The sequence below is a fragment of the Manacus candei genome, unplaced genomic scaffold, assembly GCF_025592945.1.
Source record: "Manacus candei isolate 608988 ecotype Guabito, Panama unplaced genomic scaffold, ASM2559294v1 h1tg000015l, whole genome shotgun sequence".
Taxonomy (NCBI): domain Eukaryota; kingdom Metazoa; phylum Chordata; class Aves; order Passeriformes; family Pipridae; genus Manacus; species Manacus candei.
Genome location: NW_026138063.1, coordinates 5,962,627 through 5,989,128, shown reverse-complemented (window position 1 = coordinate 5,989,128; position 26,502 = coordinate 5,962,627). Strand labels below are relative to the sequence as shown.

General features: G+C 38.2%; 1 protein-coding gene across 9 annotated transcripts in view; it reads right to left on the bottom strand.

The window, feature by feature from the left end:
* NAALADL2 (N-acetylated alpha-linked acidic dipeptidase like 2) overlaps positions 1 to 26,502 on the bottom strand; it is a 466,113-nt gene that overhangs the window by 339,671 nt on the left and 99,940 nt on the right. For 3 of the 9 annotated variants that reach the window (XM_051781724.1, XM_051781728.1, XM_051781732.1), the window contains one exon: positions 6,110 to 6,188. The gene's annotated coding sequence lies outside the window, so the exon portion shown is untranslated. Of the gene's footprint in view, positions 1 to 6,109; positions 6,564 to 13,726; positions 14,425 to 20,586; positions 20,684 to 26,502 lie in introns of those variants that run through there. The other 6 variants (XM_051781723.1, XM_051781727.1, XM_051781730.1 and 3 more) reach the window with 5 other exon arrangements.

The following is a 26,502-nucleotide window of genomic DNA, read 5'->3' as shown; positions in this document are numbered from 1 at the left end:
AGAAGCATAGGAAACGAGATCTAAAATGCATCACTCACCTGTGACCCTTTTCCCCTGTTTACACACCATGTACTTGTTTCACGTGCTTTAATCAATAAATTGTCTCCATGTCTCAGATGGTATATTATGTAACACAAATAAACAGCATAAATGCCAAAATGAAGGATGAGAAGTCAATTTTGTGCCCATAATTAAGAAAAAGAATCAGAATCTCACTTTCATACAGTGCTCTTGGTATGCCCAAAAAAAAATATAAAATCTTTTATCTCTTGTCTGCTCTGGGTTGATCCTCCCATGCCTTCCTGTGTTTCAGTTCCATAAGAAACACAAAAGCCCAACAGAAATTACTACTGGATGAGGCAATAGAAGAAAATTAAAAACGGTTGCAAAAATAAGTTGAAAATGTCAAAACTGATTTAAAGCATTATAGTTTAAGTTTTCTTAACCAATGTTTCAGTGTAGCCAATGTTTTAATAGATTAGTACTGAAAGTTCATAAGATGCCACCAGGTGTTCCAAAAGAATGCTGAAAGTATTTCATATATTCCACTCACATTCCTGAAAAGATGGACAACAATTATTTTAAGTTTAAAATTATTTAGCTTGGTTGTAAATAAAAGAACATTTCTGGTAACATTACAGAAGTTGGTCAGGTTTTTTTCAACAGCACTGCATTGCACAGAGAAACTACTGTAATTTAAAAAAAAATCTTAATGATCCCTACTTGTTTTCTTGGTTCAATTACAATTATTTTTAAGGTATTTTGCTGTCTTAGAATCTACTACAGAGGAGTATGCAGCCAAAAATCTGGACACCTTGGACATGAATAGAGATTCATAAATCTTAAAATTTTAATCTTTTCCTTCATTGATACAGTAGATTAAAGCCCAACGTCCAACATGTTTCTGTAATATCAGTGCAGTTGCAGTTCCTTCAATCATGGCAGTTGTATTTGAGTTAATACAATTCTGCCCACAGACACTTACATGTGCAGATGATGGGAGAGCAATCTTGCCTACAGACCAAGGCTGCCCTTAGGAATACAAGTTACCATGAAATACAGTCGAGAGCAGTTTACCCAAACTTTCCCATGAATCATTATGAGCCACAAAACATTTCTCAATACCCTGTAGCAAATTCGGGGCTTGTAATGTAAGTATACACCATTAAAAAGATAAATAGTTAAGTCAGAAGCTACAGCTTACAATGGGAAGAATGAAGGAGAAAGACCATTCTGTTAATGACAATTGCCTCAAGGCTTTGGCTATCCAAATTGAAACATTTCAAACCTTTCACCTGATTTTTCTAAGGATCTCCAGTTACAAGGAAGCAATTCCTCACAGCTGGCTGCTGCTGTCTGGCCTCTGTGTGTTTGCATGGGGACAGAGAGAGAGAATAGACTGTGCAGATGAAAACACTGATTCATGTCTAGATTATTCAAAGTCTGATAATTACAAAGCATCCAGAAAACATAATGGGTTTCTTTGCGAATTCTATCAATACATTTCCATACAAACACTCTGTATTTTGACAGCTGGTCAGTAGGTCAAGTTTCAGTACTTCACAGTAGGTCAAGTTTCAGCCTTAATAAAAGCACTGAACTCAACAATCAAAAAGGGAAGCAAGCATTTGGCAAATGAGAATTGCTCTTTCTAGTAAGAGAGAGGTGTGGCTTTTCACTTTTAAGAATTCCCAAGATTATACAATTGCAAATGTACACACATTAACCTCATTTTTGCCAGGTGGAAGAAACGAGCACACAATGGTTACGTAGACCTCCTGTCCAACAGTTCAAAACAAGATCCCTACCTGTTTCCTACAGCTTTGACCTTATCATTAGGCACCAGAGTTGTTTTTGAGAGCTAAAAGGGCAAAGGAAATTACTGCCTCTGGCAATATCCCAAATACACAGCCTGCTGGACTGCATAGCCTGGGTCTGTGCAAGCCAGCTGCAACTTTCTCCTTAATAATTATGCCCACAGAAAAGAAAAAAAGTTACTGGATCAATATTCACTTAGTGATAGCAACCTCCATGTAGTAATGTCCATGTACTTTTCCATAAAGGTCTACTAGAGAACACCAAACTAACCCAGGCCCTCCATCATCTCGCTAAGGAAGAACCTACATACAACTCTACTGCAGCACAAAGGTAGAGCTACAGCTCATACAGACACCTGTATTCAAAAACCATTTGAATTGTTTAAGAACAACTTGTACAAGGTCAAGTCTGTCCCACTACTCACTGTACACACTTTGTTAGCAGCCTGATATTTCACCAGAAAGAGATTTGTCACTTCAGAACTGTGTTTAACCACAAAAAGGTAACCTTCTCGAGGCTGCAATTGTAACACAAACCCTAGTTCACTGTCTTTCAGCAGTAAGGACAATTTTCAGAGGGCTCCCAGACTAAGAAAACATGACTTTATACCTGGAACTAGGTCTAAGAGCTCAAAATTTTAGTTAAATCTCTCTAAACATGGCTGTCATCTTGAAAGCCTGCACAGGACAGGATGCACATGTTTTCTTCCTTTAACTAAAACGCTTGATTTGCTTCCATTCTTCTTGTGTTTCTTTTTAAAAGTATGAAATACATAGAGACAAAACATGTAAGATACAGATCTAACCCATATTGAGAATAAAGTATGCAAACTGCATAAGTCAGCCTTCATGAGCTCAAGAGATGAACCAATGTCAACTCCTATGTAGTGACAAGGGACCTCAGCCCATCCTCCCCCGTTGCCAGGCAACCATTCCTGTATCCTTGGCTGTATTCATCAGCCATTAAGCACCATCAGGCTCCCTTTCTTTCCTCCCTCACACAGGCTCCCACTCTCATAGATGGAGGAAGGGGAGGGGGAAGTTAAACAAGATGACTTTCTTTCCCAGCAGAAGCAACATTCTGAGTTTTAACAGCTAATAGATTTTAGCCAATTCACACAATTCAGATAATTGTTTTGTAGTGAAAGATGCAGCATGACTGTAAGGTGCAGTTCTAATAGGAACAGGGCTCTGTTAAAAGTCGACATTAATGGAAATCTTCTGGAATGTCTATTATTAGACAGCGATGATCTCACGTTGACAGTACTAAAGTGCCCTTTGAGTTTGTAAAAAATAAAGCAAGAGATGACAGCTTTTTAACTCCATAAGAATGGCATTCAACATGAAGAAATGCTATTCTAAACCTTGTTAAGATAAATAAAAAGCAGCTGATCTCAGAAGCAGAAATGTGTTACCTTTAACTTATTCCATGGAAACAAAGCAGTACCTCAACCACTGGAGGTGCTAATCCACTGCCCTTAATTCCCCACCCCTGGAGCACAAGACTCCCTGGCTGCCCCTGCTCAAGCCACAAGGTAACTTCCACTTGCAGGCACTAGCAGGGAAGTCCTGCAGCCATAAAGGGAGCTGGGCAATGCAAGTGAAGATGGAGATTCTTCCCCTCCCAGCCCCAGGTTAACTTCAGCCAGAGCAGCTCTCATCCAGCTCCTCACATGGCACCCAAGGGGAAGGGGCTGAGGACAGAGGGGAAGATATGGCTCCTTCAGCCAGAGTTCATTCTTGTATCACATTAATGCTGCCATCAAACAACCCTGTAATACATCCTTGCTATTTCAGTCTTGTTATCTGTCTAGTTTTCATAAGAAGTTTCATAGAACTCCTCAAGTGAAGAAAAACACTAACACATTGAAAAACTTATTTCAAAGCTCTGAAATAACACCAAATATTGCAAACCCTGTAATTCTACAATAGGGAAACCCAAGATTCCCAGAGGTCTCACTTAAACACATAATTAGAAAAGTTGATTTATCTCTTTTTATTTTTGAGACGACCATGTGAACATGTTTTCGCGTCCATTAACCATCAATGGAGAAGGATCTTGATCAGAAATTATTAGGACAAGGATCATGCACAAGGCTGGAAAACATAAGGATGTATGTAAGGACAAAGAAAAGGTTAAAAGAGCTTAAACTGATATTTAAGAGGAAGCTCAAGTGTGATTAACTAGCAGTCAAAACAACTACACCAGGATCAGAAATGTCATAGCATAAGGTTGTGCAGGTAAGCAGGAAAAAAAGAGCTATTTTCAATGCTTCCAGCTGATTCAGACAAATTGAAGAAATAAACAGGGCAAATGTTTTCCAACAGTGTTAACTGTTGGGCAATTTTCCAAGAACCACGAAAACTTTTCCATCACCGGAATCTTGAGGACTAGAGTCTTATGCTCTAAGTACAAAGCACATGCAATGTAAAGAAACAACTCTGATGTCAATAAACTAGATCATAGAGATGATTTTACAGCACAGAAGGAAACATCCTGACTAGTACTGCTTGTTCCTTACAGCACAGAAGCATTTTTACAGACTCATGTTTCACAAAATTTTCCTCTGGCTGTGTCCACACAGGTCAAAATTGATGATTCTCTTCTCATTTAGAGACAAACTTTAGTATAATAAGTATACTCATGCCTGTTTGCTAATTGTACAAATGCAATACTGATCAATCTCTACACTGCATCAATACCATGACAGGAATTTAGAGGAGTTCAGGATTTGCTAAGAATAAGACATTCTGGTCATCTTCAAGTCCTTGGGTGTTTTCCAAGTGTCTCAAATTTTAAGTTTTAATACACACTTGTTTGGAGTCTTACTACAGTAACATGTGCATTTAAATACCGTTCAGATCAGTAAAATATTAATAGCAGATTATTTAAATAATTCCACAGTCCTTAATGAAAACTTCCAATTCTCAAAAAGTCCTTAGAAGAGGACCATAATTCCCATCCTAAAGGGAATACAACCAAGCCCATGATACAGTGTCAGAACAAAACATAAAACAAAACAACAGTCTTCTCCAGCTGTGGGTTGCTGTGAGCACTCCTTTTGGAAATATTACAAACAGCTTTACTCTGGTCTCCTTTTAACAGTAAAACTGTTGAATCTGATTTGCTTCTACAAGTACTTAATGCTTAAGGGCAAATCCTGGGCCTTTAAACCAAATACAGAACTGAACATATTTTTACAGTGAATATTTCAAAATTATTGTGCTCCTGGAACCTGGTTCTGTGGCACATGCCAGCATCACAACCCTACTACTGGGATATGAAGTAGCATATGGTTCCTATTATGTCTAACAATATTGGTTAAATTTGAAGAAAGCTTTGCTTGAAAATAACGCTTTTTGAGTGCAGAAATCTCACTGGTGCCTTCATCCACAGACACAGCAGGGTAAGTGGAGCCAAAAGTTTCAAACACTGAAAATTACCCGTTCTGAGTGATTTCACTGAACGAACAAGAGATGCTAAACAGTCAAACAGGGTATGGCCATGATAAAGGACTACTCACAAGTAACTGTTCACAAAATTATTAAAATAATTCTTTTCTGCAATGATTTCACAAACAAAACCAGCTTGCCACATCTTACCATGAAACACAGTAAGTTAAACAATTCTGGAGGAGAAAGACTAAAAATATGCAGTGTTAGAGGATACCTTTTCCATATACATGAGAAATCAAAGCATATACATATATAATGAAAGCTGTAGAGTGCTGAAAATTAGTCTCTGGTTTGGGTCTTACTTTCCTACAGCTATTTAATTACCTCTTCATCATTTTCACTGCCTTGCTCTCTATACCAGGAGTATGGTACCATGAAAGTAAAATTAAGAAGAACAAAATTGTGAATTCCCATTCTAGCAATTTTGTTTGCAACTGAGCTCTGAACATACAGAAGCTGAGTTGCAACCTGATTTTCAATTATTTATACTTTGTTGCCTTTGTAATTTCATATTTTCCATTCAATTAGAACGATCTCTCCTTCATATACATATTCAATTTTTAGACAAAACCAGATGCTTGCCAAGGCAGTGTGTAAGACACATAAGTGTTCATGCCACTGACTGTCATTTTGTTTAATTACTGAAGCCTAACCCAAATTTCTGGCTCATGCTTGCACTTTATTTTGACTAAATTTTAAGTTTTACAACTTAACTCCTTAAAATACTTTCTTTCTTTGCTCTGAGAACACAGTATCCTCGCATTTCTTTCAAGCTCAAAAACATCTATGATAAGAAAAGTCAGAAGAGGTGTTTGATACTTTTTTTTTTCATTTACCTTAAAGCCAAGATGGGATCAGCTTTGTAGAGACTTTGTCATGAAGGCATATTTTCAGTCTGGCCTCTACACAAATTCTCTGCAAGAGAGCAACACATCACACTTTATAATACAACTCACTGAAACAGAAAACTAACCATTTTCAATTATATAACTTGTAAATATAAATAGAAGACTCATTTTCCTGACACAGCAGCAAAATAGAACATATTTTTAAACACGATGGTCCTTATGAAGTATTTTTCTTATATAAAAAAGCAAAATGACTGCCTAAAATGTTAAATTCAATGTCCTTGCAACCAGCAAGGTCTGCTTCATATTCAGGGAACTTGTGGTGGCTCTTCTACAAAACACTGTACAATAAACCATTGCCTTGGTTATCCATCACTAAACTAGAAGTGTTCTTATTACAAAAAAAAAAATTGTTATTCTGATAATTTCAAATTTACATCTATTTCCCACTAGCAATCTCATTATCATCCATATAAATCTCCCTTCTTCTTTTAATGAAATTCAGAAGGTACCAATGTGTTCCTTCCCCAAGTAAAACAAGGTAGCTCAGTACACATTTCAGCATTCTCTGTGTACATCACTGAAACTCAGTACCAATCAAAGTTTATTATAAAGATTCCACAGATAACTCCACTAATAAGCTTCTACTGTTGCACTGAATAAATTATTAAAAAAAATGGAAGAAAGGATCCACCGTAATCAAGTTTTGTCATAACTTTCTGTAAACACAACCATACCTGGGCAGTAAAGAAGTAATATTAAAAAAAAAAAAATAAAAAATAGAGAAATGCACTGTGACTGTTGTGACTGTTTAAGAAAAGACTGGATGTGGCACTCAGTGCCATGATCTAGTTCACATGGTGGTGTTTGGTTAGAGGATGGACTTGATGAGCTCAAAGGTCTTTTCCAACCTAACTGATTCTGTGATTCCCTGACTTCTTTTCAACATCCAGAATGCAGAACCCACTGAGCTCCTCCAACACTCCTTTGTAGGACCACACTGCACTGAACTAGCAGGAGTGCAATTTCCATCTCCTAGACACATGGTTTTAACATACATTTTACTGATCCATCATAAGGGCTGTAGCACCCATGTTGCAACAGGCTTCCTCTTGTGCAGGTAAGAAGGTGGGAAAGAGTGTTTGGGAGATGGAAAGGGTTTGGGTGAGAGATAAACTGGCTTCTACACCTTTTCCTAGGTATGCATTCAAAGGTAGGACCAAAATTCACCTCGAATTAATGGGTGAAATAAAAGCCACAAAAGAAATATTTTTAAAGATATTCCTGAATTTTCCATCTGGAGATAAATTATCTTAAAAAAAACCAACAACAACAACAAAAACAAAACAAACACAAAAAACCAGAAGCCAACTGATGGTACTCTAACTATTCATGCTTCAGTTGCTGTTTTAATTGTGTTCAAGGTAACCTTGCAGAGTCACAGCTCATAAAAATGGTGGAACAACAGGAAGACAACTCCTTTATCATTGTGGATCTGAACCCTGTCAGAGGTGCTTAAAGTAACTTGGGCTGGGAGAAGCCTAGGAAGTCAGATGGTCCAACCCCTCATTTAAAGCAGGAATAACATCAACATTAGATCAGGATGCTCAGAGCTTTGTACAGTCAACTAAAACTAAGAAAAAAATACCAATCCTAAAGGAAATTCATGTTTTGCCCTTCCAAGACCCAGACCCATTTTCACAAAGACAGTTGAAAATGAACTGCAGCAAAGCAACAAAAATTCAAAATGAAGTAATGATGGATTTACTGAGTTCCAAAAGTTGCATTTCCTTGACAGTCATAAATACAATATTGTACTACTTCTCTGCAAATCAACACCTTGAGACTATAATGCTCGTGTAAGCAGAAATTACAGTTATGGTCTTACTGGGCAAGAATAAAGGAAGCTGAATAAAACAACCCAAAAAACCCCAGTCATTTCCCTGGACCAGAAGAAAGACTTATTTGCTCACAGGTCTCACATAAAAGCTTCATGTTAAAACATTTTATCTTTCTTACAGTTTTACTGCTCAAAAGGTGAACCATGAGATTAAATCCAATCTATTAAGCTCTAGAGATAGTCACATGCCATGCAACTCGTAAGACTTCAGGGTCTGGACATTGTAGCAGTTATTGAATATATGAGGGAAGCATTTCAGAAAGGCATTAACACTAATAGGGCTTACATATGTGTATCAAGGGAAAAATATCTGCTAAATTATGATACTACTCAGTCATGACCCAGAGGTACAGAAAGTAGCCATCTGTATAATTCCACAGAATTCTGAGAGATTCTCCTAAATTCACCCACTTAGAAGGCTTTGATTTTTTTCCAAGCATCCACTGAAAATAAAAATGTGAGGAAAAAAACCCAAAACCTCAAATCATACACTAATCTCACTCAAATATGTTTGTGTTTTACCAGTTTGAAGAATAGGCATGGAGGTAAATTTAACAGACAGAGAATGGGGGGTTTTTTGTTTGTTTGTTTAATTGAAAACCAAAGCAAAAAAAGAACACAGTGAGCAATTCCCCAAAACATCAACAGATTGCAGTTTCATCCAGTCTCTCGCATTTAGACAGTGACAGCAATGTTTAAAACATGCAGAACATTTTAAGGTTTTTCAACCACCATGACTAGTAACTGCAGGCTCTCATACCCCTGCATCTTCTAGATATGCAGTTGAAAATGGACAACAACAAGATTCAGGATCAGGGAACTGAAAAACAAGGTCATGTTTCAGTTTTCCTTCTCACCAGATAAAGTCACTTATTTCATTACTGATCACCTTCCCGGGCAGGAATGACTATGTTCATCATATGCTTCAAAATTTTTGTTCATGCCAAGTGTATCTAACTTTTAAGCAGCTAGCAAATTTACAGATAATGACTCTGGAGTAATTTCAGTGGGGAAGCATTAGCCCAAGGAAAGAAATTCCTATTCACAAATTCTGAAGAAATTATTCTCTCCTCAGCAAAGTTTATATTTGAGAAAGTAAATATTTCTGCTGGGAGAGAACATTGCACATTGGAGCAGAAATCCCATTTCACTTAAAATTGTAATTCCTCTGTTTCACATGAAGCTCAGAATTCAGTGGGTACAGAAGGCAGGAAGAGGAGGGAGGGACACAACAGCTCATGGATTAGATGTTGCCACTTCTGATCCATCATCACACTTTCTCAGATTATGAGAATGAATTTTTCCCAGCAGTACATTTTATGCTTGACAGATTACAGATCAGTTTACACATTCACAATTGGAGCACTCGAATTTTACAAAAGTTCAGGTCTTTTGAGACCAGCATTTGTTATATGGCTTGACACTGAGTCAAGAGAAACATTCCATGAGACAATGCCAGAGACACTTTCTGGCAATGAAATGGGTGAAGTCACAAACCCCTTAATGATCTCTGCAGCCAGCCTGAATTTAACACTTCTTCTTTGACTTTACAGCTGGCTCAGAAAGGTCATTAGACTATTATATTCACTGTTATGTAGAGCAGTACTATACACATGTAAAGTTTCTATAGCAACACTTTCTTAATTCACTCTTTAAGTAAAACACCAATTAGCTTTTTATTATAGCCAATTAAAAAAATCTGCACACTAATTGACAACCTCTCTACTCGGAATTTAAACTTTTGCAAAAGAAAATTGCAGTGAAATTTTCCATGGTAATGGTTTACTCTCTATTCTTCCCTCTTAAGACAACAGTAAATTATTTCTGACCGGGGCTGAGCATTTATTTTCCAATCTGAACCATTTTGACACAAAGAAGTAACCTATCCCGATACGCCTTAAATCTTAGTAGAGCCCAAAGATTACAGGTTTCAGAAAAGCATCAGAAATGTAATCAACTGACTTATTTCTGCATCACAGGAAACTGGGCATTGGCCTGTGCACCTGGAGATTGTGCAAGAGGCAGCCAGCAAAATGTTTCTCTTTCAGAGTATTTAAGCACACTGAGCCAAGTGAGAAAGATGGCAAAAAACAGTACTGAAAGTCAAATTCAGCAGGGCAGCAGAGACATTTTTGTTTCCTTCTTAATACTTAGTATTGGTTTTTTCACGTCTTCAACACAGCTGGTGATGACAGCTTCTTTGTGTGTCACTTCAGTACCAAATATCAAGATAAATTAGTTAGAAACTAGTCAGCGAACATAATATAAAAAGAAACACATCATGATGCAGAGTACCACAAGAAGTAATCAACAACAAAAACTAAACTGTCCTTCCTGGTAAGATCTTCTGCAGGAAGCTGAATATAAAACGTCGTTCCCCTTACAGTTTTTCCATGTGAGGTGTCGGGATTCACCTCACTAATAAATAAATAAATACACATAGAACAAAGTAGCAGATGGCTCCTCTGACTAGCTTGGCATGCCCCAATCAAGAATTAATGGTACCTGAGGTATCAGTAGGTCTGCTGGCTCTTAAGGATAAACTACAGAAACTACTCTTATTCTCACCCTCTTACACTTATTCACACTGTCATATACTGCAGCATTAGCACAGAAACCTAAGGCATCTCACAAGTTATGTGGGGACAGCAGTGCAGTAACTAAAAGAGTTTCCCTTCAAAGGCTGACAAACAGAAAGAGGGGTTAGAGTGGTCTTTCAAACCTACCACTGTAAAGGAGAGATCAAGGTACTCACATGCAGAAGAGACCACTGAGTGTAACCCTGAAGTTGTTGCAGCATGAGAAGACCATCTGCTGCAAAGTCACAGGGTCTGGAGCACATCAGTGAGCTATGCAGAACACTGGGACACAGATAAGGGACCACACTTAAGCACCAGGTGCCTTAGAGAGGTAAACTCCCAGACACAGTTCCCTGAATTGCCAGGAAATGGGAGTATACTCAAGCTGCAAGCCTTCCAAGCCAAGACCCCACTGTGAGATGCACAGCTCTACCTCCTGCAAAGGCACTATTAGTCCAAAACACAGTGCACAGTGTTACACACAGAAAGGGGACTAACTGAAACTAATGTTAATGTTTTCTGTCCCAGGACTTTGAAGATTTCTCCCCAGTAACCTGCAACCAAAATATGTGTCAGTTCACACACTCGTGCAGTGAATGTCTCTCCCTTCTCTGCCCTTGACTGCATTTGAGGAGAAAGTTTAGGGCAAAGTTTAAAGGCAGCTGGTAATGGCAGCGCTATTCATTGGCAGCAGTCCGCATCACCCTCAGCTGCTTTCCAGGAATCTGCATTCCCAGGATCGGAAAGGCTGCAGCTGGTGACAGTCACTTTTCAAATACATCATCACCAGGTATCTCTTTCTTACTGTCTCCTCTGATCTGCTCTTTGCCCACTCAGCCTGCTCTGAACAGGCACGTCCATGTCATCAGGCAGGTGGTGTGTGATGGGAAAACCCTTGAGGGAGCAAAACAACAGATATGGTTTCTGGCAGCCTCATCCCTGCCAAGAAAACACCTTCAGTGGACTAAAATATGAACCCAAGCCAGCTCTGCAGCCATCCCAGTCTTTGAAAAAGCAGACAGTTCATGAGTGAAGAAGATCAGATTGGTAGAGGTTTCTCCTCTGTATTTCTTGCTATTTGATCAGCTTTCAAAGTATCTTCATTAAAAGAACAATTTGCACATCCAGCTGCAAGTAAAGGATACAGAGCTATGTTCCACTTTAAGACTGCAGAAGCAACACTTTTTTCTTGGATTGTTTTTTACTGTTTCACAGGAGGGCTTGCTGCAATTAAATTGTCTTTGTCTAGGTATAAAAGCTCAAAATATTCTGCTATTTCCAAGAAGTAATGAGATGGTTTTGTTGCACATCTAAATTACTCACCCACTGTTATGACCTACCATAGAACTAAAGCAAACTAAAACAATAGCTAAGACATCATTTCAAGCACAGATTTTCAACAGTTTTGAAACATCCTTTTTGACTCCTTTAATTTACTTTTCTGCTTTTGAAACATATAAAACACAGAAGCATGATTCCAGTAAATTTTGATAACTGCCATAGATTTCTCCCACTCTCACAATGAAGGAAAGTATTTCAGAAAAACCTTCCATCCAAATTTATCTTTTCAATTTCTGCACAATCCCGTGTTGGCAATAATATGCAACCGTAACACCAGATGATGAAAAGAAGAATTTAAAGGAAACTATAATTTTCCTGCAATGTTTTTCAACCTCTGAGAAGGGTTGACTTTCTCAATCCAAAGTTTGGACACAGAACCTGAAATCAAAGTGACTATACAAAAGATATTTTTCTGTCTTCATGTCTTGGTGAAGAAAGAAAAGTATCAACTTTATGACCTACTACACTTCAAGAATCTAAAGTCACTACAGTCAAACTTAAGAAAACCCAGTTTTTATTACTATTCTTTATATAATATTAATATATAATATATATTGTATTTATAGATAATATTTATTTATAGATGTTATTAATTATATTAATGTTTGAAGCAACTAAAATGTTATCCAAATACTGCTATTTACATATGATTCTAATTCTTTGTATTCTATTAAAGATATATGGCAAGATCTCTGTCCTATAATCAGATCAAATAGGAAATATTGAAAGGTTTTCCTTCCTTTGTGCTTTCACAATTCTATTTACTAGAAGGCTGAAAGTTAGGGGTAGATTCAATACATTTTATAAAACTTCAACCTTGGTTTCCCAATTGCTACATCTGTAAGCTCTGACAACAGAAATCTTGAATAAATAAAAGTTCTTGGGCCATGGCATGGACAGAGGAATTATTGCATCTTTTAATTTTCACAAGGTCTCCCAAAACTCATGTTTTTTCTATCAGACAAAATAAATACAACAAAACTGCAGTCTTTCTACTGAAAATTACCAGCTCATTACTACAAGTGTTGATAAAATTTTTCCATTTTATCATTTCGAAGTTAAATTCAAAGACCTAAAGACATTAGACCTAGATTAAGCCTGGAAAAGTAGCATGGGTTTCCAAGAATCCCTCCATCTCAGAGTCAGGAAAATTTGATCAATTAAAATAGACTCCAACATTGAAGAAAACACGATTAAAAGCTTCTATGGAGGAATAACGCTATTAAAAAAAGCAATCTATCTCCCCCTTCCTATTGCTTTCATCTAAAACTTCCAGAAAGCACCTAGTCATAGTACTTCTATATATTAGGGGTAGAGCAGCATATATTTATATTATATGTATGAGAAAAACCAGTAGGTGCAATTCAGACCTCAGCAGTACATGCAGCTTGATGGATGCACTGCTCTGGTTAGTGCCAGGTTGCAGCTGGGAATCAACAAGGAATTTCAGTGCTACCACGAGCCCTTGTGGCACCTGAGGGATCCCCTCTGCATCTTTGGGCCTCAACAAAAGACTGGAAGAAAGAAGAGCCAGCACAAGTCACTGTGTGAAGAAAAACAGGGAACTTGGCATTTTGCTTTGTCTTTGAAATAAGAACTCCAACGGTTTGCCTTTATATATTCAGATAAAAATAACTGAATATCTACCACTCAAATTAAAGGACACAGATGGCTGCTTTGAACTGAAAGAAAAGGCCAAAGAAACTGGCTTTAGAGTTACAAAGTCCCCTAAGAATAAGCAGCAGAATGTTGTATCTTTGTTGGGTGGAAGAAACTGTTACCTACCTTCCCTGCTCCTAATGGGATTCCCTGGGGTCTCTTTTTCACCAGTTTCAAAAGGTCAGTCTTTGTCTCGAAGTGCTTCTCGTGGATGTTAAAGCCACAGTCTGCTCTTTGATACCAAGATAAAAGAAGTATTTGCTGGTTTAGACCACCACAAACTGAGAATAAGCCCCACTGCAGCATTTCAAAGCAGCAAGTGCATAGCACAAGATGACCAAGGGAGGGTAATATCCTGAAGGAGAGCAAAATAACCTGCCGTGATACGCTCAGTGACACATTTCACTTCCAGCCTGGCCCAAAATGCACTGAAGTTTGCAGAACTTCTGTTGATTTTAACAGGTTTTGGAATATGTCCTTTACGCCCTCTAAAATTATATTAGGAAAGTAGTATCAGTTTATCAGGTTTAGTGGGCACACACCCCACATTTTATCTTTAAGCTTCTCTCCTTTAAGGAGAAGGAAGGTTCACATTCTCAGCAAATTCAGGCACAAGAAAAAAAAACGTAAATGAGAGGAAGGGCAGATTTCTCAATGACAGAACAAAAACGACAGGTTCATATTCCAAATGTTTTGTATTTTCTCCCTTGGCAAAAAATCCCACCAACACATAGATAATATACATTATATTCTTACTTGTATTCTCACCAATATTCATTCCAGTTGCGAAAAGCAGGTGTGTCCCTCTCTACAAATAGACTAAATCATAAAAAATAGCAAAAAGTCAATTTCCAGACTTATAACTATTTTCATCTAATAATTTGTTGTATTTTGCAAGTGCTAAGATATAACCTCACCAAAACTGAGTTTATATAGCATGACTATAGATAATCATCCATCCACATTTTTATTAAATTCCGTATATCAGCAGAGTTCATAAATTGGAAATAAATAAATATAATTCTAGTGGAAACATATCATAGTGGGGGCCCGGGGTTTTCATAAGTAAGGAGAAAAAACTAGACTACACCTCTCCATCTTGCCAAATTTTAAACATTTAAACAATTCCTGGCTTATCAGCTGCCATGTGACATGTGCTCAACACTACAGAACCTTCAATCTTGATCCTCCAGTTCTGTCCCTACTAGAACAGGCAGAGCTCAGGGGCTTCAGCACTAGCTGTGGGAGCTTTATGGGAAAAGGTGACTTTGGGCACTCAGCAAGTTTAAAATTTCCTACTGAGTCCAGGGAATCACAGAGGGTGTGTGAGCCCAGGACAAGGTGATTCAACCCCAGAGCTGACAAAGAACATGGGGACAGTTTTCAATACATTTTTTTCATAGCAAAATATTTTGTGGTGTAGAGATGCACAAAGTAGTAATCAATGAGCTCGTTCAGGCATGTTACACACACTGCAGTAACTCAGAGCTGTTTGCTAACAAAACCAGACTGCACCCAAGCTGCCTTATCCTGAGTTATATTTGGTATTTCTGCCCAGCCCAAAATTGTGCTACCTCATCTCATCCCTCAGAAGACACCACACTTAGGTCATGCCATGTTTTCACAAAGGGGATGGGCAGGGAGAAGAGTATCTTCTTTCCTCAGAAGTGATGAAGTACCAGAGAGAAAGCCCCATCAGGGGTGACCCTTCTCTTTCTCACTGCTTGGGATCAGGAGCACTCAATGCCCCCGACTCCAACTGATTCTGCCTGGAGTTCTGTGGCTGGGACAGGCCATGGATGTGGGACCTACATCACACATCTATCTTTGCCCCTGCCCAGACAGGCACTCTGCTCTTCTCAGCTTCAGTCCATTGACACCTTCTGGTCTTCACCCTCCTTGAACAACCGCAGCACAGGGATATCCATCTAGTGAACCACAGCACTAGCAGCCTACCATCTGTCCAGGATCGGAGCAAAAATAGGAGTTGATTCATTTTGAACAGTTCAGCTACACTGAGTTTTGCTGACTTATTGTTGGTCAGCATATTTATTATGCTAGCTATAAATAAAACATTAAATATTGTACTCAAAATAGCCAAAATGGCCTGCAATTCTCCTACTTCCTGAGCAAATTAAATGAGTTTTCACCCCAGTGGATTTCTCTTTTTTTTTTATTATTAAAGAACCAATACAAGGAAAAGCCATGACTAACTAAGCCTTTACTAGAAAAAGGAAAAAAAAAAAAGAAGGGGAAAAAACCAGAAATAGCCAGGAGATTATACAAACAGACAAACTTGCATTAGTGCTGTAAGAAGAATTCTGTGCTATTGTTGCTGTTGCATTATTTTGGTAATTCAATTAATTTCTGATGTTGTCAAATACAAAATCAGAATTGGTTTGCACAATGAGTCCTTACACACAATAGCTACACAATTACACAAATTTCTACTAGCCTATGCTATCAGTACCCTCAAAGTCAAAGGATAAAAATATTTTACAGCAGCAATTATGAATTCCTGTAGTCCAGGAGATAAGTATTGTAGATGGTGTCCAACAGCAATAAATAATTCTGAAATATCATTTTCTTTGTTTCTAAGTAAATCCACTGCACTACTGCAATGTATGTTTGAAGTAAGCTGCTGCCAAACTTATCTATGTCACCAGCAATGATCAATAAAGATCATATTGATTTAAGAGCATACATTGCTTAAAGTCAATGTTCCCACAGGTGGGACAGAGGCAACATCAGAATTACAAAGTCCTAATTAGTTCAGCAGCTGAAACAAAAATCCTATCCTAAACCATTCTACAAAAGAGACTTATAAATGAGAACAAAGCCTAAAGAGGACACAACACACAAACTGGCTAGTAATGCAAAACTAACGTTCTTCTTCATGCTTGAAGAAACATAAAATAATCCTAAGACCTGTAGCAATTTTACTTTGAAATATTTTTTTTTTTAACAAGTTGCAGATCTATCTTGCCTCGTTGAAAGGGCACGGAACAGTGACTTATAATGGTTCCAAACACAAAGTCTGATCCTCTGTTGGATAAATCAGAGTAGTCCCAGTGGAAGTAAAAGGTACTGTGGTGTTGGTGGAGGGCAGGTCAGGCACAGCCACCAGCAGCAGTGTGATTTATGACTCTCACTGCCAGTATGTCTGTGAAAGGATCAGGAAAGCTCTGATTGCCTATTATGCATTATTAAGACACAGATCAATACAGAAACCTCCAGGGGCCACTAACATGCACTGCACGTGTGATTTAACCTTCTGCAGACACATTGAGCGAGCACTGCAAGCTGGTTCCTGCAGTCCCACAGCCAAGGACTCTGCTGCTCCTTCCAGGGCAGATCCTCCTTTAGGTAGGACTCACATTTCTACTCACCGTCTTCCCCTTGCCCTCTTGGTCTTTTTTTTTCTTTTTTTTTTTTTCTTCCTAAAGTTCAAGCCTAGTTTTTTTTCTAACAGAATCACAAACGGTGTCCTTTTACCCAAATCCCTGTTCTCAGCAGATGTCCAGGACAGTCCTCACATTCACGACTCCACCCAGTAGCAATGGCTCTGCTGCTGACACACCTGCACGGAGTTTTCCCACCTCAGGGGGATACACTGTAAATTTGGTTACTTTAAAGCATCTTCTTTCAGCCTTTGCCTCAGCCCACCCCTTCTCAGAAGGGAAGTAATATATGGGAATAGAGTATGGAAGTTTGCCCCAAAAAAGGCTGTTTGGACTATAATGCCCAATGAACACTTGACAACAAACAAACAGATGTGACTCCTGCTCGCTGTGCCAGGCACAGCCATCACACCTCAACTTGTGCTTCTCCAGCTACACCCACTGCCATTAAATTTCAATTTAAGTATTCTGGGGCTGGGCTGGGAGATGGGATTGTTTTCAGGCAGCAACCAAATGCAAAAGGTGCCAGACTCCAGCTGGAGCCTCTAAACGTTATTCTAAATACCAAGAATAACCTGTTATTTCTACATGTTTTTTCAGCTGAGGGATTGATTTTAAGGATCAGAGAACAGAAACAGCTCACTTTTGAAAGATAAAAAGGAAAATATTAAGAGCTCCAGATGCTCAATAATTTTCTTCACAAGACAGGAATACTGCTTAAAATTATCCTCTCTACCAAATAGCATTCTTTTTCTTGAAAACCTGAAAATACAGGTAATTTCTGAAGAGTAGCATATGTCACAAATACATGTAACAGCACCACTCTGTGAGACTCACACCACTTTGAAAGCAGAGCTGGGCAGATTTGGGTGATTTACAGTAAGCATAGTTAATAACTTATAATAATCGTGCTTAGCATCAAACTCAGAATGAACTGCTGCCAAACTGACAAATGTGGCTATGAAAATTGATAGCCTTGAAATTTGTTTCAAGGTTCATGCACAGAAAACCTCGCCAGCAGACATGCAAAAATCAAAATGCTTTTAAGAACAACAGTATTCTGCATATAACTGAATTAATTAATTATCTGAAAATCACCCACCTAGAAGAAAAACTGTCTCCATCTTTGGTAACTGTCTATTTATTTCCAGCATGGAAATAATTTCATACATTGGAGAAAATGAGGATACCAGATTTTTTCAATCTTTTGAAGGGTAGAAATAAGTATGGAGAGCAAAGATAAGTCACTTGTTTGAAATAGATCTTCAGGCCGTAAAACATTTTCAATTGCAACACCAATACAACTCCCATATGATTTGCCTTCTGCCTCAAGTTAAGTGACCCTTACTATTAATTCATACATTAACCTCCTACAGAAAGGAGTTTCTCCTCCATCCCCTTAGAGTTATTCTTCTAGACATAGAAGAATGTGCATTATAAAGAGTTAAGCTCATAATTATACCAGAAAAAAAACAATAAAAATAACAAAGCAATGCAGGTTCTGAACGTTGGACGCTAAAGGATGAACTGGCAAGAAGAGAGAATGGAAAAGAGTGGAAAAAAGTTCTTTTCACACAGCTTACAAGGCAGCCAGTTCAGTCTATAGGCTGGATTGCTGAACTATCACTGCATGGCATCTGGTTCCACATGCCTTCCACTGCCAGATTTTGATCCTGTGGGTTAAAATTCTGAATTTCTCAATCCAAGAGCAGATGTTTCTACAGGTTTCTGAAATGTGATTTCATTAATTCACCAATAACAAACACAAAATCTCACCATAGCATGCTTGCTTTCAGGGAAATGGAGCTAACAGCGCAGCAAAAGCACATTGGGACAAGAAGGGCTGGGGAAAAGCAGCCAGAAAAATACATAGAGGCCAAAGAAGAGAACAGAAATAGACCCAGAGAGCAGTAAGGCTCATGGCCAGCAATGCTTTCCAAAACTCTTACTGCAGAGCCTGACATACTCCACACCATTAACTTCTCCTGCTCATCTGGAAGCACATGAGAACCACACTAACAAGATGTGCATCCCTCATCCTTATCTAAAGCAGGCATGCCAAACTACTAGTGGTTTTGCTCTTTCAAAGATAAGAAGTAGGGTCTTTTTACAGATCTGTAACTCTCAGGCTCATTGCTTAGGTGCTGGTCAACTGTGTAGGTATTGCATGATTGATTAGAATTCTTCAGCCTGCCTAGAAAACTGAATAAAAATTAAAAAAAAAGGAATAATATTGCAAAGTCAAGCACTGAACAGCCATGTCTTTTAAACATAGATATATATATACATATTATTGTTACTACTACTACTATTATTACTATTATTAATTCCGTACATCATTCTGTGCCCTAAATTGAAGTAATTGGGGCTAAAAAGAAAGGTGTTGTTGCCTTGTTCTGTACTTCTCTTATCAGTATTCTCTGGTGAGAAAAAAAAGACAGAAAATCTGATTCAATAGGAAAGCAGTTGTATGAAAGCTTGAAAAGAGCATATTGAACTGGAAGAAAAATTATACTACCTTGTATTTAACATACACATATCCTACAGAAAGTTGAATCAACATCTAAGATGGATGAAGTGTTTCTGACTTGATTAGCTGACAATTGAAACTTCAAATGAAAGCATTTCTTTGTTTTGAAACTCTTGGAGTTCTTAAGTATTAGAGAGGGAAGGGGAAAGCGGGTGAGGGCATGGAGGAGGAAAGTGGGAGGGACGGTAGGAAACAAAAACAACTTGAAGGCTGAAAAGCACTGCAAGAGAGATGATGACTGCCAAGTACAGCAACCAGTCCCATGGAAAAAAACTTCAACTGAGAATACTCCTGTGCAGCAGGTAAAACAGACTGGACAGGAGTGCTGTGTGCAATAAGATGCAGCAAAACAGCACCACTAGTACATGGCTGGGTGTGAACATACAGTGCTACAGCATCATTTTATACTCATATGTCACACTTACCACTGTAAACAGTGCAATCTACTGTCTGCCTTCTATAGTTTGAAACTGCTGATGCTGTTTAACCAACTTCTGCCCTTAAAATAATGCTCAATTTTTCCATAAAATATTTATATTAAGCTTCTAGCACAGGTTTCTGCTCAGGGTCCTATTAAGTTCTCATGACGAGCTGAGTCAACATGTAACGTGCTCAACCTTTCAAACTCTGTTTCTTTCAGATTACATTAAAAAAACCAGAAGAAAACTGGAAGACCTGGTTGCACTTTTAAGTTCTCACTGAATGAAACCATAACTGATATTAAAGCATAACAAAAGAAGTAACATGCATGCACCAAAAACTTATTTTAAGAATGCTGTTCATCTCTTCAATTAAATTAAGCTCCAGCAAATGGAACATATTACTCCAGTATGCTCTTAATCCATACATCTCCTACTCTCCTACACATTATCCAACCTCTGTGCCAAATGGGATCATTCCACTATGGCCCACACCTGCTGCATAATTGATTGTTTTGACATTAAATGTTCATGCCCAGCAGCACACATCACATCATCTCTGTGACCATGGGAATGTGATCTTTGAGTCGCCAGCCTGCCAAAACTTCCACAAAAGTCAACAGCAGTTGTGCTCACATGAAATGTGCCCAGTGTCTCTGGTTTTAAGTTGATCCCAGAATTTCACGGCCTTTAGGAAACACTCTCTGAAATTCTTCTTTACGGCCTCATTTCCCTGGAAGGGAAGAACACACGACGACTTGCATGATTGAGATCATTTGAACATAACCTCATGTTTTTACTGACATTTGACAATCCTCACACCTGGCAAAACATTATGGAAACTTATATGGAAATGATTCCATTGGTAAAGAATCTGGGTAGAAATCCCAGTTGTCATATGAGAAATATTTAGAGGATTATGGGTATCTTAGCCATTTATTAAATTATACTTCCTTGATACAGGGCTAATCATGAAGACTAATACAGTCTTGCTGATTTTTTTCCCAAGGAGGCAAGTGAGATTTATTTGGTTTCTCACTTCTTCAACTTATATGTATACTTGTGATAGTCCTACTGCAATGCTGAGCAAAGCAACACACCCTTGCTTCATTCCACCCAGGAGCACTCACATTAGAGCAAACTTTGGGTTGTTTTGCCTTCCCCCCTCCCCCCCCCCCGATTATTGGACAAGTCTAGAGCGACTAAATTTGCAAATTCAGGCTCAATTAACCAGCATCTGAGCAGTCACAACAAGCACATAGAATTTGATAAAGATGCTTCAGAACTAGAATCCCTCTTTCTTTATTACCTGGTGTTCAGCAGCTATACAAGTATCTCACCCTAAATCACTTAAATCATTGTTAGTCAAATAACACCTGATTGCACAGCAAGCTGAATTCTACCAGGGAAGACACACATTGCTCAAGCACTGAATATAACTCACTGTACTGAACAGAACTGCAAAATATATACAGCCACACACACACCATATACAGAGCTCTGCCACTGTACAGCACACTGTAAACCCTGAAAATAATGGCATGATGAAAGAATTACAGATTAGAAATATCATAGTTTTAAATAGAATTGGTCAAAATCTAGAACTGATGGAGGATTCAATAAAATGGCTTACCACAAGAGAGCATACTTGCATATAGAAACTGCTCAACAGCTAGGGAATTCCAGCAGAGGATTTTAATTTTTTGTTGTTAATTAAAAGATGGGCTAACCTGTGTATCATTCTTGAAACCAAGGACTTTATCAAAGTGAAAAGCCCAATTAGCATCAGTCCTCTTTGGATGTATAGGCTAACATACCCCTCATCAGCTCAGTAAAAACCCAAGGGTGCCTCTGCTCTCCAGAACTGCAAAACTAATAAACAATTTCATTTCATTTGAAACAGACTATACTGAAATCCAGTTTACCTCAGAGTAACAGTGGATTGTATTGCATGCTTTTCTCCAGGGCACGTGTGGAAAAGTAAGTATTAAAACCTAATGCATCGAAAAGTACACTGAAAAGACTTATATTTACAAACAGAAGAGAGAGTATGGCATATTTATCTAATTTGAAAATCACATGCTCAAAATCTCTCATGAAATGCATTGAAACATGTCTCTATAACATCCTCTAAAGTAAGTTTCTTGGTTGAACTATAATGGCACCCAAAAAGTAATTTTTATTATTATTTTCAAGAGGTTATAATAAAGTGCCATAGCTTCCTCTGCTATTCTGGTTGTTTCCATCACCATCAAATGGACTATCCAGTGTGAAAAAACCTACAAACTGGGAAGAGGTTTCACTGTTTTGTAGGTGACTCTTTCACTGCTGGAATTTCTTTCCATGCCTTTCCAATTCCAATGCTCTTTCTTGGGCTGTGCTTCAATTACAGTGCTATTACTGTGTAACAGAGCGGTTAAAACATCTGACCCATGTTAGTTCAACCAGATATATTTTTGATGCATCCTTAATTGTTACATAAATCCAAATGCACACAAGAGGAGAACAAAAAGAAGCAAGAAAAACAATAAAAAAATCCCAACCCAGAGATTATCTCACTGTATGGCAGAAAAGCCCCCAAATGTTATAATAATAGGCAACAATAGAAAGAAATATATTTCAGATGCACTCTGAAAGTTTTAGTCAAAGGGACTTACTAAAAAATAAGTAGTGACAATAATGTTTTTCTCTTCAGGTTAGCCCTAATTCCTGCATCCTTTAAAACTGTATAAAGAACCAACAACATTCTGCTGATGCTGCCCAATATGAAAGTAACTTTTCAAAATTTGGCTCTGAACACAATTCTCTCTAGATACTCTTAAATCCTAATACTTGAGTTAATGCCGGTAAGTCAGGATCAGGACAATCAGCCAGGACACTGAGGCCAAGGTCAACTGGGCTATTCCTCAGAAAAATGAAAGATTTTGAAGAGCGAATGAAAATTATATCTATTTTCCTATTCTTCATTACAAACAAAAAACCCACACAGGGCACAGAGCACCTATGCCAAAGCATATAAGGTGCACATACAAGAGCAAGGGAGGGAGAATCATCACAGAATCATGGAATGGTCTGGGTTGGAAGGGACCTTAAAGATCATCTTGTTCCAACCCCACCTTCCACTAGACCAGGTTACTCAAAGTCCCATCCAATCTGGCCTCGAACACTTCCAGGGATGAGGCACCCACAGCTTCTCTGGGCAATCTGTGCCAGGGCCTCACCAACCTCAGTCAAAAATTTCTTTCTAATATTTAATCTAAGTCTACTCTCTTTCAGTTTGAACCATTCCCCCTTGTCCTGTCACTCCAGGCCCATGTCCCAAGTCCCTCTCCAGCTCTCTTGGAGCCCCTTTAGGCACTGGAAGGGGCTCTAAGGCCTCCTTGGAGCCTTCTCTTCCCCAGGCTGAACAAACCCAACTCTCTCAGCCTGTTTTATAAGAGCAATGCTCCAAGGACTGCAAATCCTTGCCTTGCAGCAACCAAAGTGGATCTGCCATCACAAGAATATTAAATCACATTCCAGTGACTCCCATAGCATTTATATCAATGTTTCATCAAAGGTTTTGGGTCTCATTAAAATATAAAAACTCAGCCACCACCAAACCCCGAAAACAGTTTCACTGAACAGTTCTGACCAGCTCCAATTAAGACACATAAAACTTTTATAGTTGCACATCAGTTTGGTGTTTATATGAACAACTTAAGTATTTAATAGATACCTTCACTTTTAATTACCATAAATGTCAAGAGCTTCCTGTAGGATAAGAGCTCCCCAAATGTTTCAATGATTTTTGAGCTTTATCTGAAGTGGTTAACTTTAGGATTTTGTAATGAAACCAACCCTACAACGTTTCTAAAACTAACAACCTTCATGCCTACACATTTTCACCCTACAGCATGGCCAAGGACTTTCACTGAATAATAGTGCCTCTTCTCGTACTTGACATTTATTAGTCATGATTTTAAAGTGAAGAGTATTTAATTACAAATAAAGGATCCCTGACTTTGATAACTCTTCAGGAACTGCTAAGCATGAAATAAAATATGATGCTGGAGTCTCCCCTTCAACTTTGCTGTGCATATTTCTTTCTTTTGATAATTCCAATAAAATAGGCTGATTGTCAAAGTCTAATTTAAGACTTAATGAAGCAGTAAAGGTTGGGGTGATGAAAAAGAAGCTGGAACAATAACAGTAAAAACATAGTCATAGACTATGACGATCCAAGAAAAATTTTCTGGACCATTAGATTTGATTGTGTTAAACAATGACAAACTACAGAAGCAATTAGAAATCACATCCAGTATTAGAAAGTGACTAAATGCTGGTGCTGGTTAATGGCATTTTATGCTTCCTGAAGACTGGCAAACCTTTACTGCATGTGCATTAAACAAGAAGCCAATTTCATTGTCAGAATGGTACTTTTGCCTCCCATTTAATTGTGGTCAAATTGTTTCCTGAGTTTTATCTTCCCCCTGGCTTTACTATTACAAAACACTACTAATATCAAAAGGATATTATGAAAAAGTTGTTCACATATATTCTGACACTGACACAAGAAATTAATATGAAAGCTCACTGAAACAAGACTGACCCATGATTTTGTAATAAACATATACACTTATCTTGCATATATATAAATTTAAAACATATTCACGGAACTTTTAAGGTCCAGAGATACCCACCCCCCAGACTGAAACCCACAACCAGGATTTTCACACCCCACTTTAAGCAGGCCCAAACAGCAGCAAAGCAAAACTGCTCTGCCAGTTCTGAAGAGCTGAAAGCCTAGTTGTTCTAAAATTAAAAAATACACTCAAAAAAAAAAAGGACAAAAAAAAGGCTTTGAATCCACAAAAACACTCACACACACACAAAAGCGCTTTGTGTCAGTGTTTGAGACTGATGGTTACTCACCATGGCTCAGCTGAACACAATGGCAGGGAGTCCTTCTTGACATGAAATTAAATACAGTCAAGCCTTAACATTTCATAAGCATCTTTGTATTTACCAAGGGTGTACGATGCCATAGCAGCAAACACACCAAAAAATGTGGAGCCAGAACAATACTCTATATAAATGCTCACAGGCAATTTCCTTAGTGTCTCAAAATAATAAACAATTACAAATCTGAGTGCTAACACCACAAACAACTACAAATGCTTTAAATCAGTATCCCTGATCTTAATGTGTCTGTGAAAATAAAGAGATGGGAGAAGGGAGAATTGTCAGAAGGCACAAACAGAAGTTAGCAGCTTTATGCACTTTCAACATTTCAGCCTTTTCCTCCAGGTGATGCTCATGAAGAATTTCTAGCTCACCCCCTCAAGTTTTCAGACAATTAATCACCAGGCAAAATTAATCACAGGAGATACTTCAGCAGCTTTTCTACTGGTGCATTACCAAACACAAATAGCACACATCTGTCTGTACTACCTCACCTGATTAAAAATCAAACCTTATAGATTTTTTGTGAGTACCAAGCAAGTCATATATTAAGTTGTCTAACAGAAAACACAGGTTCAACCATGATTCCCATGGTCAAGCTGTAATAACAAGTGCCCTTACAAGGCAAACCTTGTTTTACTGACAGTCACATGACATGTGGTAATGCCTGAAGGATTGGGTCACTCCCTGCTTCACTCTGATTCTTTCAAATTTCAATTCAGATAAAATTAGCTGGCAAGAAATACAGCAAGCTCATATTTATTGCTTGGTTTTTTTTTTCAAGATCAAATTCCTTAAACACCTAAAAAAAGAAGAATTAAATTGTCTATTCATACAAGTGCAATCATCGCATGTAAAGTAACCCAGTCAAGTTCACTCCTCATGCAGCAAGGAAAATAGAAACAAAAAACAAGACTACAACTAGACTGCTCTTCTACTGAAGCTTTGTGCAGTGCTTGATCCTTCAAACCCTGACACAGATGCAGCAATTACAGTTCAAGTTTAACATAGTTCCTTTTACTCTCTGCTCTCACCTTTACGCAAATTTCTATTTCACTGAGGGGTTCATCTCTTATCCCTCCCTTCCATATAATGTTCAGAGATAAGAGGATTTATCAGAGTGCAGGAGAGGCATTACATTTAACATTTGCTTAGAGCAAGCTCTCCAACTTTCTCTTTTCTCACCTTAGCCTTGTTCTAAATTGTACATTCATCCATAGAAGGGCTGCATTAATCCTGTCCTGTGACCTATTTTAGATAAGAATGGAGTAAACTACAGATGGGAGAGGACTTCCTGGGCTCAGACCAATTTCAATTTTTCAGAGTAAAAATCTTAAAAGGATGAAGGAATATTCAATCTAAAACAGGGCTGGCCACTACAGTAACACTACAGTTAAACACCACAGCAGAGCTGCTTTTCCATGTCTCTACTCAGATAACAATGATAAATAAATATATTCACTTATTAAAATGTAGTTAGTTGCTTGTAATTATGTACAAGTGCTGGACACTGGCTGCAAGATCACAGTGCACCTTTCATAAAGTGGGTCTGGTGGCTGCAAACAACTCACCTGCCTGAATCAGTTTTCTGGCAAAAATTCTAATTAT